Genomic DNA, 7681 nt, shown 5'->3' on the forward strand with positions numbered 1-7681 from the left:
TTTTGCTTGTTAAAAAATTTTCGAATTTTTTATTGCCGAAAAAGTTTGTTTAAAATCATTGGAAAATTGAGGAACGCGAGCGAGATGACAATGGGGGAAACCGGCGTGCAGTAAAGTGGAGATGACCGGGCCGCTTAGCGACTCGCGCATATCTGATTTCGTGCGTTAAAATTTATTTAACTTCCATTTTCTTGGCAATAAATTGACGTAGAAACATGATTTTTTTTTTAAATTTGGGGTAGCTCGAGATCTAAATAAATAGTCAAATGTTTTGCAAGCTTTTCGCAAATATTTCCAAGGCTTGTATAATTCATTCCACTATCCGAATGTGCTTCCCGGGCGATGGATAAGGTACTACCAATTCTATCACAGAGACGTTTGTCCTTGCTTGGGTGTCCATCCCTGGGTTGGCCGCTCCTCTTATAAGAAATCGTCGAGCACCTTAAGAATGTCGTCCTTCTTCATAACTGCTCTATCGATAAATGTATCGTCTTTTCGATGGTTTCGGGACAAGTGTTTATTTTTTGTCCTCGTCGCTGTCGGATTCGGTATAGGTATTGATGTCATATATTCGATGTCCGTGTATTCGTCACTGTTTCGTTTCTGTTGATTGCCTCGCCGGGGAACTTAAGATATGTGGATGTATGTGGATGTATCGCATCCAGCGGCCGCTTCGCGTAAGTGGAAAATAACGGGGGACACTACGCGCTTGATTCGAATAGGCCTTTAAATCTGTGCGCGAACTTTGTGTTGAAAGTAGCAAATTTGCTTGATAACGTATATTATTTCTTGTATATTTTATCCCCTACTAGTGGTTTCCATAAACCTGCGTCGGAGATCGTAATACTCGCTTCATCATGATTGATGCGTAGAACGTCCGCACGGCATTCTTTTGATACGCATTGCTTCTATTGCTGCTCGGAGAATACTTTTTTAAAATCTAAAATGTGCAAGATGTAATGGTATCTGACCGTCGGTGATTTAATAGTCGGAGTATCAATGGAAGTCTTCGATAACTGCGGTAATTAGTTTGCGATATCATGGGCAACGCGGAACTTCCTCAGCTGCGGCGGTAATTGATTGTCGAGGGAACATCGGTCATTCTTTACAAAGTATCCTTACGATATTTTATTTCGACATCGTATTGGAGCTCGAATGACCATCTCCCTAAGTGTCCTGTGGGAAAATTCAGCTTTTGGAGCCATCTTAGCGATTGGTGTTCAATAATAAAGGAATATCCCTCTAGTAGTCCCGCATCTGGTGAATTCCCCATATTACGACGAGGTATTCGAACTCCGTCGTGCTGTTACACTTGGCGGGATTCAGCGTACGACTTGTGTATGCGATAACGCGTTCCCCTCCGGGAAGTTTTGCGTCAGCACGGCTCCGAGGTCGGTGTTATTTGCATCGGTCTGCAAGACGAACTTTCATGTGAAGTCAAGAACAGATTAGAACGGGGGCGGTGGTGAGGGTATTCTTTAACTGTTGGTATGCGGCTTCCTCGTCCGACCCCTATTTCCATCATGCGTTCTTGCGCGTAAGCGCAGTGAGCGGGGTGGCTACGATCGCGAAGTCTTGTATGAAACGATGGTACCAGGAAGCCATGCCCAAAAATTATCAAATCTGTTTACGATTTTCAACATTAGCCATTTATTGCTTTAACTTTGTCCGAGTTGGTTCTAATCTCTGTTTATTATGTGGCCAAGATATTTTAGTCATAATTTATACTTTTTCGGGTTTATCTTCAGATTAGCATCTCGGAGTCGTCAGAAAATAGAGTGTTTTTATACGTTCGTCAAACGTCCAGTTAATGATTATTATGTCATTTAAATATACAAAGATGTGCGGTTCTAACTCAGGACCCAAAACGATGTATAAAAGCTGCTGGAACGTGGCCGACGCTGAGTCCAACGGCATCACCGTAAATTGATAAAGCCCTTTTCCTAGTATCGTAAATGTCGTGACGGATTTGCTATTTGGTGTTAACAGTACTTGCCAGTAACCATTCTTTAGGTCGAGCATGGTGAGTATGCTCCACGCAACTTGTCTAATGTTGCGGTTATCTGTGGGAGCGGATAGGCGTCTGATTCAGTCGGTAACCTCGTTCACGCAGTGAAAATCTATACGGAACCTATTTTTCCTGTTTTTCTTTTTTACGACGACTACCAGCGAGCTCTACGGATTCGCAGCCGGTTCTATGACCGTCTTGCACCATTTGTCCTACTTCGGTGTCGATTATGACTTGCATGGCGAGAAGCAGTATCTCTGTTGAATCGGCTGGATGCCCGTTTTAATGTATATCTGATGTAGCGCTTCCGTGGAGCTTTGTACGCGGTCGAATTTTGATTGCTCTTCATCTAAGAAGTTTTGTAGCTTCGTCCTAGGTCTTGCGTGAGTGCCTTCGTCGAGGCGGCAGTGACGGCACTCACTGAGTGGCTCACGGTCAGGGTAGGGGGTAAGATTGCAAAGTTTAACTTTTGCCATAGATCGACACCTATTAATGCCTTACTTTTAAGCGTCAGCATTACAAACGTAATAAGCATTATTGGAACGTATGCTGTGCGTGTCGGTTGCCGATTCTAATAGATATATTTACGAGACCGGGCAAGGCAATCGTTTGTCCGTCAGCGAGTTAGATTTCCCCCGCGTCCCCTTTTATAGAGAAATGCAATTTCTTCACTATTTGTGCGATGTCATTGATAAACAAGATTTCCGAGCCGGGTCTATTAACGCGACCAGCTTTATATCTTGGAAGTACATGTCGGCCGAAGCGTAAATTTTACGTTGATGACCAGGAAGCGAAGTTTCCTCGGTCTGTGGCCCGTTTCCCGACGGCGGATGGCAGTTCTTTGTCAGGACTCCGTCCTTGCAACACTGCCTTTTACACTGCGAGCAAAATTTCTTGAACAAGCGTCTACACTCGAATTAGATGTGCCCCTTCTGCTTGCAGCGCCAGCAACACTCGTTGTGATCTTGCAGCTTAGTTCCTGTATGCGGCACATTGATACGTCACTGGTAGGAGAAATGCATATTCCGGTAGAGGTATTCTAGTTGCCACGGCTCTATCGTTATTCCGACATTGGTTCATAAAAGCGATTAACGCTGTAGAATACTTAAAAAATGTCTCTCGATTTCTGCTTACGAGTGTGGACATATAATCTTCCAATAATTGAAAGGCGTCTGCGTGAGGTAAAAACGAGGCTTTAAAACTGTTGACGAAGTCATTCCCAGCGTTTGCGATTTCCTTAACATCACGCGTCCCCTTTTAAGAGTACCGGTAACCCTTCAAGAAACTGGTGGTTAGTACTCGTAAATTCATAATCGTTTTTTAATTCCTCGCGCTCTAGGAATGCCCATGGATCTTTCTCTTCGAATTGGAGATCCCATTTTTACATTTATTAATTATTTTTGCAGGCCGTTTCTCGGGACTGGGTGGGGTGAGTGCCATGTTAAATGGGTTTATGCTAGCATTCACGGCAGCCTAGTTCTCGCGGGAGTGGCGGCGGTGGCGTACGAGCTTAGAAACTCCCCAGATTTTTTTCCACAAATGCACTTATACGAGACCTCAGTTCGTCCAGAGTTCGTGTCCCTTCGTATCCAATCCGTGGAACTCCATCTCGGTAATAGTGTCACTTTTGCTAAGCGCATATATCTATGATTTTGGTATGATTTGCATCTCCCTCCTTCGGGCGGGTCCATGTTCGGACGCCATGTAACAACTTTTTTGCGCGGAATAACTCGTCGGAATTTATGCGATCGGTTGGAGCGCGGAAAGAGATTCGTAGCGAGGAGATACAATGACTTAATGTGATGATTTTATTTGTACAGAAAATAATTAAGGTTATTTATTAGCGAAAATCATACAGAGTATAATACAATCTATTCAGCTTGTGGTTTCGCCGAAATCGCATCGGCTCGGTATGCAAATGCGTAGTGGCTCTGTATATGTGTGTGCGAGTTATTACAATGCAGTGTACATGTATGTACATGTCGCCGGTGAAACTCGTCGTAATGTGTTTTATTTTGTCTTGTAGTACAACGCAGTCTGGGCAAAGCGCGCGCGAAACGCGGGTATACGCCAGCGCTCCTACGCGACGCGGTAATTTACGATATTCTTCCCAGATATCCGTGTAGAAAATTGTTAGGGTTTAAAAAAGGATCCGATTAGTATGTTCTAAAATCAATCGGGCCCTATTAATTAGGTTAGATAACTTGGACACTACATGGTATGTAATAAATTGTTTATCAAGGCCCTATACGGAAAAATTATCAGGGCCCTATACGGAAAAATATTATAATAGGGCCGTGTAAAAAAAACTTATCAGAACCTTATAAAGAAATATTATGGAAATTAATTTTATGGTATTTTGAAACGGTCACTCATCCGAATGTGAACCACCATTCGCGTTGCCTTTGTAATCGTACGTAAATTATTACTTCGATCCACGAACACTGAATGTTAATGAATGTATAGCTGTGATATATCTGTCAATATAATCCTGATAGAAATTTAACTGAACATTCAGTCAGTATTTTTTTTACGTGCCAATACGCACTTTTAGGGGGGAGGGGGGTGAAACACCTTTTAGAAAAAAATCAATTTTTCTCTTTCGAAACAAATATCGCCGGAACTGTAAGAGATAGAAGAAAAATTTTAGAATAAAAATTGAATGGCTTCAAAAGTACTTTAAAACTATAATAAAAAAACTTTTTTATAAATTGTTTATTCATTTATTAATATAATAAAAATTATTTATATAAAAAAAAATTTTTTATTATAGTTCTAAAGTACTCTGAATGCCATTCAATTTTTATACAGAAAAATTTTTTTTATCTCTTACAGTTCCGACGATATTCGCTTCAAAAAAGAAAAATCAATTTTTTCTGAGGGAAAATTTTTGTTTTACCCTTTAAAAGTACATATGGACACATATACATGTCGCTTATTTTTGTCTGGAGAATAACATATTAAGAGCTTAAAATCGGAGGGGACAGTTAGGTCCCTTTCCTTGTGAGCAAAATTAATTAAATAATTATTCAATTTCATATCCTCAACGCCAATAATCAAAATTATGTTTAGTAAACACATATTTAAACAAAATGAACGAATCTGGCAGAAGAAAAAAATCGCTGTTCCCTGTGAGATATTTAACTTAACTTAAAGTTAACAACTGTTTATAGGTTAAGAAATCTGTCACATATAGCACATATTCTACCGCTTGATATTTCTAACAAATCCTTTCCATGTCCTTGTAAGTTATAACAAGTATACTCTATCGCTTGGTATCTCTAACAAATCCTTTCCATATCCTTATAAGTTAGCCCTAATAAATGAGTATTTATAAAATTGATTTATACTTCTCAAATACCGATGAGGACCTCATCAGATATAAATAAGAAAGCCTTTCTTATGTCATCCTTAATAAATCCTTTCCAGGTTCCTATAAGTTAGCCCTAATAGATAAATATTTATAAAGTTGATGCATCCCTATTGTTACGTCCAGAGGACTCCACGATTCTTTTTTTTCGTGGAAAATTTACAACAAACTGTTCTTTTGCGTAATTAGGAAATAAGTAAAAATAAGTAAATATTTGTTTAATTTAGCAAACTAAATACTGATAAAATAATTAAAATTCAATTTTTCCAGCGACAAATTTAACCGATAGAGCTTAGAGTTAGTCAAGTCACAGGAGCAGAAGGTCATTCGTTGCCCAATAAATCTTTCGTTGCCTAATAAAGCTTTGTTTGCCGTTGCTCGCGCGCTTCCGGAGTTAAATAAGACTAATTACAAATCCATCAATTCGATTCCTCCAAGTGTCCAATTTCTAGAAGATGCTAGGTCAATGATCTATTGCCAAAAAACAAAGAAGGGCACATCATCACCGCAAATATAAATATGAGACCTTTTTGAGTCAGAAAGTCAGTCCGTCACTCGGTCATATCACTAGTTCCGCTGTAACAGTGCGTGAAACTCTTCCGATCGGTTGTAATAAATGTCTTGGTTAAGCCGGTCTCGCTCAAGATTCAACACCAATTCCATTGAGGGCCACTACCAGTCAGTCTTCCAATCCGATCACCTGTAGGGATTCTTACCGTCGTTCTCCCATTCAATCTCAAATAAAAAAAACAGTGAGTAACTATTTCCATAATATTATATATCAGGAATAATTTCATTAGTACAAAATTACGAGAAATTCAGAGAAATTTCTATTTCCTGTCTCTCTCACAAAATCATTCTTTTCCATTTCATATATGTTTGAAACGATTAATTGTATTATTGGAACGATTCGAACAGAGTATACTCATTCCTTCTGATTCCATGAAGCGGTAAAACGCTTCTCACTATTACCTGAAGCGATAAAACGCTTCGAGCGATAAAACGTTTCGAGCGATTACATTTCCTTCTTCTTCCTATTACATGAATCGGTAAAATGCTCTTGTGAATTCTCTCTTCCTTTGAATTACTTGGAGCAGTAAAACGCTTTGAGAAATTCACTCATTTCTCGATTTACTCGAAGCAATAAAGGCGTATCGAGTGATTCCAATCTTCTCATTTATTTATTTGTTTTTTTTTCTCTTCTCTTTTCTTCACTTATTCCTTTCAATGCAAACACTCTTCCTCAATCTCGATATCATAACTCCTTAAATTAAAGAGAAATTTCTAACATAGATGGTAAAGCGCAATCGCCATCGGGCAGGTCGGAGGAAGCGAGCTAAAATCGAGGCACTTAGAAAAAAGGGATTATCGTAAAAATTCAATCGGGAACTTTTATCTCCGAGGAGGCCCGCTCTGATCTGGAGGAGGCCCGCAAAAAAATAATTAGTTGGGAGAAACTCTCTCTTTTTCTCTCAGCGATCCATGTGATGGACTTGACCGAGGCCATTCCTTTCATCATTAGAATTTGAATTTTCCTTCCCCTTCTTATTCTCCTACCCTTTCAGTCTCCGACTCTGCACAATTTCTCTTTCCTCTTTCTCTCCCCTGTCCCTTCTGAGGACAACCGATCCTTAGATGAGATTTTCCAAACACTCCAAAACCTCGTCGAATCTGCAAAGTTCTCATTCCCTGTGACCACACCACCTCACTCCATATAGATACTTACACATCATTGTCAGAAAATCTAGATATTAGTTTTGTTTTAGTATTATTATTTGTTAACACACACACACACACACACACACACACACACACACACACACACACACACACACACGCCCGTCCTTTATATTTCGTTGTATTATAAACATTAAGAGTCCTGTTACTTCAAGTATTTTATTCTACATAAAATGATTACTATAGAGCGCGTAAAAAACTTAATAGTTATTTCGTGATACATATGTGCAGAATATAATAGTAAAGCAAGTTGTATAGCAATATCGTATTCTTTGTTTAGTTTGCTGTCTTGTACGAGGTCTGTTCAAAAAGTATCGCGAATTTTGAATTTCCGCGGGTTACATATATTCGATTTTCGATTTTTTTGTGGCGTTATGTTGGTACTCATGTCTCTCACTTATGCCGACAAGTTCAGCCATTTTGAATGTTCAATTAATTTTTGACAGCTGCTTTGCTTGCACGTGTTTTGGCTCGTCTTCAATTTTTGCCTATTCCAAAAAATGGATCAAAGAATCTGTATTAAATTTTGTGTGAAAAACAAAATTAAGTGCGCGGACGCATTCCGA

The 7681-nt window shown here is 39.4% G+C and overlaps 1 pseudogene; it reads right to left on the bottom strand.

Moving 5' to 3' along the window:
• Window positions 1-248: 248 nt before the first annotated feature.
• LOC147908077 (uncharacterized) lies at window positions 249-3389 on the bottom strand (annotated as a pseudogene).
• Window positions 3390-7681: the final 4292 nt, after the last annotated feature.

This window comes from Acromyrmex echinatior, chromosome 11, assembly GCF_024713525.1.
Source record: "Acromyrmex echinatior isolate Ae372 chromosome 11, ASM2471352v2, whole genome shotgun sequence".
Classification (NCBI taxonomy): domain Eukaryota; kingdom Metazoa; phylum Arthropoda; class Insecta; order Hymenoptera; family Formicidae; genus Acromyrmex; species Acromyrmex echinatior.